The following is an 11,863-nucleotide window of genomic DNA, read 5'->3' as shown; positions in this document are numbered from 1 at the left end:
GGATTCTTGGCCACAGTAGTAGATATAATGGTCATCTATATTAAGTTTGCCCACTTAGTCCATTTTAGTTCACTGATTCCTAAAATGTCCTTGTTAACTCTTGCCATCTCGTGTTTGACCACTTCCAATTTACCTTGATTCATGAACTTAATGTTCCAGGTTCCTATGCAATATTGTTCTTACAGCGTTGGACTTTACTTCCAGCACCAGTCACATCCAAAACTGGGCATTGTTTTCACTTTGGCTTCATCTCTTTATTCTTTCTGGAGTTATTTCTCCACTCTTCTCCATATTGGGCACCTATGGACCTGAAGAGTTCATCTTTCAGTGTCATACCTTTTTGCCTTTTCCTACTGTACATGGGGTTCTCAAGGCAAGAATCCTGAAGTAATTCGCCATTCCCTTCTCCAGTCGATCCCATTTTGTCAGAATGCTCTGTTATGACCTTTCCATCTTATGTGGCCCTACATTGCATGACTATAGTTTCGTTGAGTTAGACAAGGCTGTGGTCCATGTTATGAGTTTGATTGGTTTTCTGTGACTGTGGTTTTCATTCTGTCTGCCCTCTGAATGATAAGGATAAGAGGCTTATGGAAGCTTCCTGATGCAAGAGACTGACTGTGGGGAAAACTGGGACTTACTCTGATGGGTGTGGCTATGCTTGAAAGTGAAGTTGGTCAGTTGTGTCCAACTCTTTGTGACCGCATGGACAGTAGCCCGCACCCAGGCTCCTCTGTCCATGGGACTTTCTAGGCAAGAGTACTGGGGTGGGTTGCCATTTCCTTCTCCAAGGAATCTTCCTGACCCAGGGATTGAACCCAGGTCTCCCACATTGTAGACAGATGCTTTACCCTCTGAGCCACCAGGGAGTACTTAGCAAATATTTAATCTAATTTTCTGTTGATGGGTGGGGTTATGTTCCCTCCTTATTGTTTAATCTGAGATCAAACTACAGTGGAGGTAATGAAGATTATGTCGACCTTCTTCAAAAGTTCCTGTGCATGATTACACTGCCACACTCAGTGCCACCAACCTGCAGCTGGCCACTGCTGACCCACGCCTCCACTGGAGACTTCTGGACACTCATAGGCAATCCTGCATCAGTCTCCTGTGGGGTCACTGTTCCTTTCTCCTGAGTCTGGTTGCACACCAGGCTTTGTTTTTTCCCTCCAATAGTCTGTTTCTCCAGTCCTGTATAAGTTCTGTAATCAAATCCAACTCGCCTCCAAAGTCAAATTCCATGGGCATTCTCAGTCCTTTTGCCAGATCCCCAGGTTGGGAAATCTATGTGGGTCCTAGAACTTTCTTAACAGTGCAAGAATTTCTTTAGTGTAATTGTTCTGCGGTTTGTGGGTCATCTGCTCTGTGGCTCCATGGTGGGGTTAATGGCGACCTCTTCCAAGAGGGCTTATGCCACATGCTGTGTGACCTTGGTCTGCTGTACCCAGAGCTCCTGACCTTGCAGCAGGCCACAGCTGACCTGTACCTCCACAGGAGACACTCAAACATTCAAAGGCAGTTCTGGCTCAGTCTCTGTGGGGTCTCTGGGTCCTTGTGAGCAAAAGATTTTGTTTGAGCCCTCTGAGGGTCTCTGGTGGGTATGGAGTTTGATTCTAAATGTGATTTTGCCCCTCTACAATCTTTCAGGGGCTTTTCCTTTGGTGTGAGGTATCTTTTTTTGGTGGGATCCAACATTCTCCTGTCAACAGTTGTTCTTCAGTAAGTTGTAACCTTGGAGTTATCCCAGGGGTAGATGAGTGCATGTTCTTTTACTCCACCATCTTGTTTCCCATTTTGATTGGCATGTTACTATTATTTTACAATTGTAAATTTATATTTTAAAATTGGCAATTTCAGATAATTTTGCATGTAGCTACAACAAATTAGTATCATTTATTAATTATATATTCAGTATCTTCATCATAGTACATCCTTTCTAATATCAATTCTTACAAATTCATATAGGATGAAATATTTCAACCTTCTTCCATTTCTTCATAAGTAGAATTTCATGATTTTGTCTTTGGCTACATGTTAATCTCCATACAATCAATGAGAAATTTTGTACTGACTGGAGAATTTTTCATCAATTTCTTAAAGTGGCACCCTCTGAAAGTATTATATAGATTATAACCTGTGAAACTTTAAATAATTATTATGAATCATGAACTATACCTCCTGCTAGTAACATACTTATAAAGTGTATCTAAAACAACATATGCAATTCACTTTGTAAAGTTTGGGTCTAAATTCACCTTTTTCTCCTACAGAGCACACATTCCCATTTTGACCAAAATTGTACAATAAGCACAGTATCTATTGATACATATAAATATTTATCATATGCAAATCTGCTTCTCATTTCTCACCACCTTTTATCCCCTTCCTCTTCAACCCACCATCCACCTTTCCTCCACCATCCCCCAAGAACATGAATATACCTGAGAGACAATAAATTTTGAAACCAGACTCTTGAGTGTCACCAAAAATCTTTTTTGAGTCTCTTAATCTTTTTTTCTCTCTGCAAACTATTTCCCCATACACATAAGAAGGGGAGATATGCATTCTCAGCTTCACAATTTCTTTTCTGTGATATTCATATAGTCCTTTCTTGGTCCAGAACCCAGTCTACCCAAGAACATATTGTCTCACATTGGGTAAGATATTCAGGATGGGCCAAATGTAGTTAAAGTCAGGATCAGGAAGGTGTTATAACTATTATAATTACAATTTCGGTATGATGTGGCAGAAGATTACTTGGTCTGCTAAACCCACTAAAATAAACTTTGCATAGTGACTTCACTGGTTTATATTTCTACTGATAGTACACCAGTGTTCGCTATATCATCCTTGCCAACATTTGTCATGTCTTATTGTGTTTGATAATAAACATCCTGACAGTTGTGAGATAATACCTCATTGAGGTATTTAATTTACATTTCCCTCATGATTAGGAATGCTGAGCCCTTTTTTCAAGTATCTATTGGCCATATAAGACTTTCTTTAGAAAAATGTCTATTTGTATTCTCTGCCTATTTTTTTTCAAGTAGATTGCTTTTATTCACTTATTTTTTACCTATTGAATAATATGACTTCTTTATATATTTTGAATATTGATTCCTTTTCAGATAGATGCTATGCAAGTATTCTCTCCCATTTAGTAGGTTGCCTTTAAATTTTCTTGATAATTCCCTTTGTAGTCCTATCTGTTTAGTTTTGCTTCTATTGTCTTTGATTTGGAATCAGATCCCTCCCCCCACCAACTGCTGCTAAGACCCACATCAAGGAGTTTATCCTCTGTTTCCTTCTAGGAGTTTCAGGATTTCAAGTCTTACATTCTAATATTTTATTCATTTTGAGGTAAATTTTGTGAGTGGTATAGGATTCATCTAGTCTCATCATTTTACATATGGCTGTCCAGTTTTTCTAACACCCTTTATTGAAGAGACTGTCCTTTCCTCATTGTATATCATTAATTCCTTTATTATAATAAAACCATAGGTGTATGGATTTATTTCTGGGGTTTCCACTTTGTTCCATTAATTTGACTGTTTTGTGTGAGTTCCATGCTGTTTTCATTACTATAGCTTTGTAACATAGTTTGAAATCATGAAGAAGGATGCCTCCAATTTTGTTCTTCCTTCTCAAGATGACTTGGCTATTCAAGGTGTTTGCGGTTCCATACAAATTTTAGGATTGTTCTACTTCTGTGAAAAATGACATTGATATTTTGATAAATATTACACTGAATCTGAAGACTGCTTTTGATAATATGGGCATTTTAACATTGTTAATTCTTAAAATCCTGGAGCATGAGGTATCTTCCCATTTTTTTGTGTGTTTTCTTCAATTTATTTCATCAGTGCCTTATAGTTTTCAGTGTACAGGTCTTTCACTCAGTTTAATTTATCCCTAGATATTTTATCTTTGCTGATGCAATTGTAAACGTGATTCTTTTTTCTTAATTTCTATTTTGGTTAGTTCACTATAGTTATATAGAGATACAAAAGATTTTTATATACTCTATATTCTGCAACTTTACTAAATTAATTAGTTCTAACAGTTTTGGGTTTTTGTTTTTGTTTTCTTTTTTGGTGGAATCTTTAGGGTTTTCTATGCATAATATATCATCTACAAACTGTGGCAATTTTATTTCCCCTTTTCCAACTTGCTTGCATATTCATTTAATTTTTTTGCTGATTTGTTTTTGCTAAGATTTCCAGTTTTATGTTAAATAATGTGGCAAAAGTGGACACCCTTTTCCTGATCTTAGGGGAAAAGCTTTCAGATTTTCACCATTAAGTATGGTGTTATCTGTGGACTTTTCATATATAGCCCTTATTATGTTGAGGTGTGTTTCCTCTTATATCCATTTTGTTGAGAGTTAGTCATAAACTGATACTGGATTTTGTCAAATGCTGTTTCTGCATCTATTGAGATGATCATGTGGGTTTTACTCTGTATTACTTTAATGTGGTGTATCACATCGATTGATTTGTAGATATTGAACCATTCTTGCTTCCTTAGAGTAACTTCCATGTAATCATGTTATATGATTCTTTTAATGTATCATATAATTTATTTTATTATTATTTTGTTGAAGATTTTGACGTCTCTGTTATGGTATATAGACCTGTAATTTTCTTTTCTTATATTGTCCTTTCTTGGTTTTTGTACCAAGGTAATACCAGCCTTGTAAAACAAGTTTGGAAGTGTTCTCTCTCCTCCTATTTTTGGGAGAGATTTAGAAAGATTGGTAGTAATTCTTTGAATGTTTGGTAGAACTGACCAACAAAACTTTCTGGTTCTGGACTTTGGTTTTGTGGGAGGTTTTTGATTAGTGATTCAATCTTCTTATATGGCAAAACCAATACAGTATTGTAAAGTAAAATAAAGTAAAAATAAAAATTTTTTTAAAAATTTTAAAAAATAAAATAAATAAATAAATAAATTAATGTATTTTTTGTGCAGAAGTATGACTAAATATACAGGCAATCTTTATTTTAAAGTGTTATTATGATTAAAACTTATTTTGCTTATGTCTATTTGAACCTAATTTTCTGTACTAAACACATTTTTATACTGAGAAAGTTAACTTTAATTAAAATTATATTCAAAAAATAAAATGCAGTTTATACGCAAAAGTATGTACATATATATGGAATACATACATGTGTTTTTGTATGTATGTATAAATGCCTAGAGTGGGTCTTGGAAATCAACTAATTCAGAACTCTAGTGGAGAAATTAAAAAACTTTCTCCAGGTCAAACAGCCTAATTATAAAATTCTTTAGATTTGAGTATAGCCTCTTTTCAATTCTATTACATAAATAAAGTACATTTTTAAAATTAATTTTCCTTACATAAATATATATGTTTATGCATATATATGTGTGTATATATATATATATCCTACAAAATTAGGTTGCTTGGTACTTGAAGGTAAGAACTTAAATACTGTTTTAAACAAACAGTAAGTAAAATAATATTCTACTTTTAAAAACTTATATTTCATTGCAAGTTACTGTCAAGGTTTGCTGTATACCCAATGGCCACAAGTCTAGTTTGTTCACATAGCATTTCTCCTTAAGGTCTGTAAAAACTGATTAGAAAGGTTGTCAGTCAGAGTGATTAGTGTATAGACTCAAACTCAAAATGATAACAACGTGACAATATTATTCAAAACCATATAATAACATTTTCTATTCTAAATATTCAACTTAATATTGGAATGAATTCACTGATATATCAGATGCCTAGAAAAATTTTCAACGCAGTTAACAGGAATGAATTTATTGCCATAACTCAGATAGTATAACTTCAGTGTACCATACATAGGTCTGGGGGAAAATATAGATTTGGAATCATCTTAATAAAACTTGCTCATATAAACCTATATCTCTAGTAAATACAAAACAGATGTGCTAATGTCTCCTAAGGTAAATGCATAATGGACAAAGATAACATTTTTTCCACAATAACATTTTATTTCTTTCACCTGTTCATCTTTTATGCACCTGTGTCTTGTTGGCAGTTTGCTCAGTTTGAATTTGGGCAACATAAGTATCAACACAGTGTAACTACTATTTTCTCTTGTGTGTTTTATATTGTTCATAAACTGTTTTCATAGATGTTGTGTGCCCTTATAATTATATTGAGAGTCAAGCTTGTAGTTATATATAGCTTTTTCTTGACTTTCTCAATTTTTCATCAAAATGAATAAAGTTGTCAGAACACCCTAAAATGAGCTGATATACTTTTAATAATTTTCAAATACTTTGCTTTTGGTGAATTTGATTTTTTTAAAGATTTGTTTCACATTTTTAATATTGCTTGACCTCTGCAGCTATAAATTCAGTAAGCCTCTTTTGTTCACAGGAAGGGCAAGAAGAAATGTTTCTCTATTGACTTTAAATCTTGTTATTCACTATCACAATCGTTATGCTTATGTATGAGTAACATTTTCTGTCCAATACCCTGGGTTCAAGTTACTGAATTCTTAAAGAAAGGAAAAGGTAGAAAATGTAGAGTATTTTCTCTATAAATATAAATAAATTATGCCATAAATTATGTCCACTTAAGTCCAGATTAAATGTTTCTGCTGAACCTTATTATTTATTTACTATTGTTAATATTTTAACATTAAAAATTAAAATTAAAATTTTAATTTTAATATTTAAAACTGACCTACAAGTGATAATAAAACTGTACACAGAGAAGCTACAGTAGTCATATATTTTCACATGTTATGTCATATGCAATTTGAATTCTAGAAAGTAAATAAAATGTAACTATGAAATTAAACTACCAAAATGCAAGGACATCAAGTAAGCTTCTAAACAGAGAAAAATAATATGTTGTTTGTCATGGAAAAACATGACAGAGTAATTTTATTGTCATTTTCTATTATATAATTATATGTTGATAACATATCCAAAGCCCTTTCACCTAGAATAGGGAAAGAATGAACTTACGTGATATTACACATGAAGGGACTTATGTTAGCTAATAATAACACATTAAGTAAAGTATATAGAGAAGACAATTTTTATCTTCTTTAAAAATTTCTCTGGACATCCTAAATGTAGCCTGACCAAAAAATACGGATAATATCTGTATAATTTGTCAAATTTATTGTATCTCCTTTAAAGATAACTATTCTTATAGCCCAAATGTGTCATCATATACTATCTATATATGAACATGTGTACCCACCATGTCATATAAATAATATTCCTTTTATGACTATTATCTCTACTTATTCATAAATCCTCATTATGAAATACAAATTTTAAGTTTTATAATTGGAGCTCATTCGTTAAAAAGTACTTTGAAGTGCACTATGTTATTTACATGGAAGTGCTTCAGTGTTTTTAAATTTGGGCATATTTAGCAGGAGAAACGGAGAAGGCAATGGCACCCCACTCCAGTACTCTTGCCCAGAAAATCCCATGGATGGAGAAGCCTGGTAGGTTGTAGTCCATGGGGTCGCTAAGAGTTGGACACAACTGAAAGACTTGGCTTTCACTTTTCACTTTCATGCATTTGAGAAGGAAATGGCAACCCACTCCAGTGTTCTTGCCTGGAGAATCCCAGGGATGGGGAAGCCTGGTGGGTTTCTGTCTATGGGGTCGCACAGAGTTGGACACGACTGAAGTGACTTAGCAGTGGCAGCAGCAGCAGCAGCAGGAGAAAAATGACAGTATCATAAATGAAAATCTTTAGTTTTTTAATGGAAAATTAGTACTTTTTTACTCAATAATGCCCTATCATCTTGAAAACTTGAGAATATTTTACTACAATAAATCGTGTGCAATTCCTTTACTCAGTTTTCTATTTTTAAGGTTGCAGTGGCAATGGAATACTTTCATTGTTCCAATAGTTATTTTGTTTATCAGAATAGGTATATAACTTAATTAGCCTAATTTCTTACTGCTATAGATCAGTGTTGTCCAATATAATACATGTGACTATTTGCATTAAAAATTAAACTTTAATAGGATTTAAAAGTAAGTTCTTTAGTCTTACTTGAAATATTTAAAGTTCTCAGTAGTCATATGTGACTAGTGACTACCCTATTAAACAGCACAAAAGTTTTCCATCACTTTCAAAGTTTATTGAACAGCACTGCTCTAGATTATTTATATCCTTCTCTTAAAGGTATGTACTTCAGGACAAGTTCCACACCTTCCATTTCATGCCTCATGTTAAAAAGAAGCAAATATACAAGTGTGTATGGTACTAAGATTTAACACGAAATAGTGCAACAGATAAGAGTTTCACTCGTTTTTCATTATATGGATAATCTTGGTAATTTACTCTACATAATTCACTTTCAATATCCTACAAAATGAGACTGATAAATGCAGTATGTTTGGATTATTACTGTTTGTATTATATAATCTATATTAAGTATAAAACATGGTCAGGCATCTAGTAGCATTTAGTCAATTTTTGTTCTTAAAATATCTACTGTAGTTATTAGTACTTTACTCAGATGATGAAATTTTAGTGGTTTATGCAAACTCATTATTATAATATCATATCCTCTTTTCTGCCTTTTTCTGTTTTTAAATTTTGCTTTTACCACTTTGGGACACATCAACAAGTGCTGTGAGGGGAAAAAAAAATCATTTCAGCCCATTTTGGATTCTGAACAAATGTTATTCATATGTAAGCCCATGGAGGGTATTTAAGCTTGAATAAGCTAGTCAGAAAATTGAAACTAGTATTATAGTGTCATGAAATTATTAGCTGGTCTCCAGATTATTCAACAGAAGCCATAAAAAATAGATAAGGGATTTCTAAACAACCTCACAGTAAATGTAAAGTCTTCTTAATCATATACCTGCCCAGCCTTTTACACCAGTGGCCTTTGATACACTGCACTTACCATGAGTGTACAGTATATCTCCCTTGTATAATAAATAATTCTTTGCATACTCACTTAAGCATCAGAGCTTAGCACCAGATGTGTTGCTCTTTTTGTGCTGAATCTTGTACTGCTTTTCAAAAGGCAACAGTAGATTGGTTGTCTATGCATGGACTGAGAACAATTTTCTGTTTTGTTCAAAAGCACACCACTCTAACCATAAAAGCTAGAATGAAGTATTTGCTTTTATTTCATCAAATTCTACTGAATTATTCAGCAGTTTAGGATGTATTTAGTCTATATAGAAAGGGTAAGTCTAGAATGCTAATCTTATTCAGTTAGAGTAGGTATTAAGTACTGGGATTTGAATCATTCTACCATATTTAATTCACTGCCTACAGGGGCCAGATCTGTTTTGAGTATATCCTAATGAAGACCTGATTTAGGAGGCTCTCTGCTATGCATTCTTCAAAGCAATTAGTGAAAACAATCCGATTTAAAGTACAGTTGTTGGGATTAACATATACACACTACTGTATATAAAATAGATAACCAACAAGGACCTATTACATAGCAAAAGGAACTATACTGAATATTTTGTTATAATCTATAAAGGAAAACAATATGAAAAGGAATGTGTTTATCTATTGTACAACTCAATCATTGTACTGTACACCTGGAACTAACATGACACTGCACATCAACTATACTTCAATTAAAAAAGTAAATGAAAAATAAAGAACATTTGTTAAAACAAGAAGACATTTTCAAATAAAATGGTAAATCTTCTGTGCTATGATATTATTTGTAATATATATACATATGAACATATACCACAGACTCTCACTTCAGTTATATATATCTAAATTCTATTATCTTGACCCAATAAAATTTCTCCATTTCTGCTGTATATATTTTCTTCCATTTGCTGGACATTGTATCAGAATTACTTCTGATTTTCTTAAAGTTAAGGTAAAGATGTTTTATTTTGCTTCATTCAGGCTCCCATGAAAGAACCTTAGCCTAGAAGTAAAAAGAGATGGGTTTGAGTCCCAGACCTTGCTCTCTAGGTCATTCATGGATCTCAGTTTGTTTATCCAAGATTCTTTCCAGAAAAAGTAATATGTAAACATATGATCACTTTTCCAATTTGCTCACTATTCTTATTTCAGTCTCTTGCTAGTAAATCACAATTGAACAGATTCTTCACCGGAGATAGTTTGGAGCTAGGATTTCTAGATACTGATTTTCTTAGGGAACAGGACTAGAAATGAAAAGGAAAGAAAACTGGGGAACTCATCACAAAACAAACTATGTCTATTACTATGAGTAGATAAACATAGACTGAATTCCAATGCATTAGCGAAATCTTGACTTGAATTTTTCTTTTCAACTAATCTGTACTCAGAATAACCAATAAACACATCTAGGAATTTAAAACCTGGGACTGATTAGCCTCTTTGCATTTTCCAATTAAATATGTTTATATTTATGAGGATTTTTTTTTTCTTTCTGGATTTAACTTTTCCATAGGGTATGAAAATCTGAAAACAAGTTAATGTAGTTTATATTTATATTGAATGCTGCTGCTGCTGTGGCTGCTAAGTCGCTTCAGTCGTGTCCGACTCTGTGCGACCCCATAGACAGAAACCCACCAGGCTCCCGGTCCCTGGGATTCTCCAGGCAAGAACACTGGAGTGGTGCTCGCTTCGGCAGCACATATACTAAAATTGGAACGATACAGAGAAGATTAGCATGGCCCCTGCGCAAGGATGACACGCAAATTCGTGAAGCGTTCCATATTTTTGTAATTGTACATTGGTTAATAAACATATGAGCTAACATTTAAAAAAAAAAAAAAAAGAACACTGGAGTGGGTTGCCATTTCCTTCTCCAGTGTATGAAATTGAAAAGTGAAAGTGAAGTTGCTCAGTCGTGTCCAACTCTTAGCGACCGCATGGACTGCACCCCACCAGGCTCCTTCGTCCATGGGATTTTCTGGGCAAGAGTACTGGAGTGCGGTGCTATTGCCGTCTCTGATATCTATACTGAATGATTTTAACTCAGTTCTTTCAGTAGCAAATCTGCTTAGTATGGATGCAAAGATGATCCAGAGTTAGATTTCAAAATCCAATAGGATTGTGATAATCATATAATATTATTATTACTCATGATGACTTTTCCAATTAAGTTTTACAAAAAATCCATATTTTTCCCCCATGGGAGAGAAAATATAATAACTGTAACATGGATCAAGATGTACTATTTGTTAAAATATTTTCCTTTTTGGCTATTGGTACCATTCACTTTATGTCACTTATTAGCTCTATATTTCATAGCTAAAATTATTAACTAGCTAAAGAAAAGAACAGCAAGTTCCTTTAAATCATCAGTTAGAAAACCATCAGTATCTTTCACTCAAATGGCTAGTGTGAACTCTTGCTTTTTCTACTTCTGCTTTGTCCATCTGGAATATATCACTTATAGTATTTGTCTTGCCTTTGGTTTTTGTGTTTCTGTGTAACCTGGCATCTGATTTTGGATTTTCTTGTTAGTCTGATATTCTAGTATTTATATATTATGAATTCTTGCCATGTTTAGCCCATTCATTGAGAGTACGACAGTCATATTGGCATAAACAGTAAAAAGCCATTAATATGCTTCTACCAAATCTGGAGCCTAGTACTTTTCGGATCTACTTGGTATGTTTCCTCATGGTTGCAAACTCTGTGACTCTGGATTTAGATTCCTGTGTCCTAGAATGAGGGCTTGCCAAGTGGCAGTAGTGTTAAAGTGGTAAAGTAGTGGTATGTCTCCAGTGCAGAAGACATAAGACATGAGAGTTTGATCCCTGGGTCAGGAGGACCCCTGGAAGAGAGTATGGCAACCCACTCTAGTTCTCTTACCTGGAGAATCCTATAGGCCAAAGAGCCTGGCATGCTATAGTTGGTAGGGTTGCAAAGAGTCAGACATGACTGAAATGACTTAGC

The 11,863-nt window shown here is 34.0% G+C and overlaps 1 non-coding gene across 1 annotated transcript; it reads left to right on the top strand.

The window, feature by feature from the left end:
* The first annotated feature begins 10,573 nt into the window (after nt 1–10,573).
* On the top strand, nt 10,574–10,680 carry LOC138446996 (U6 spliceosomal RNA). Its single transcript, XR_011259633.1, has one exon. It is a non-coding gene; the product is annotated as a U6 spliceosomal RNA (small nuclear RNA).
* The last annotated feature ends 1,183 nt before the right edge of the window (nt 10,681–11,863 follow it).

The sequence above is a fragment of the Ovis canadensis genome, chromosome 10 (assembly GCF_042477335.2).
Source record: "Ovis canadensis isolate MfBH-ARS-UI-01 breed Bighorn chromosome 10, ARS-UI_OviCan_v2, whole genome shotgun sequence".
NCBI classification, from domain to species: Eukaryota; Metazoa; Chordata; class Mammalia; order Artiodactyla; family Bovidae; genus Ovis; species Ovis canadensis.
The sequence above is the reverse complement of the archived record's forward strand: the minus strand, read 5'-3'. Positions and strand labels throughout refer to the sequence as shown.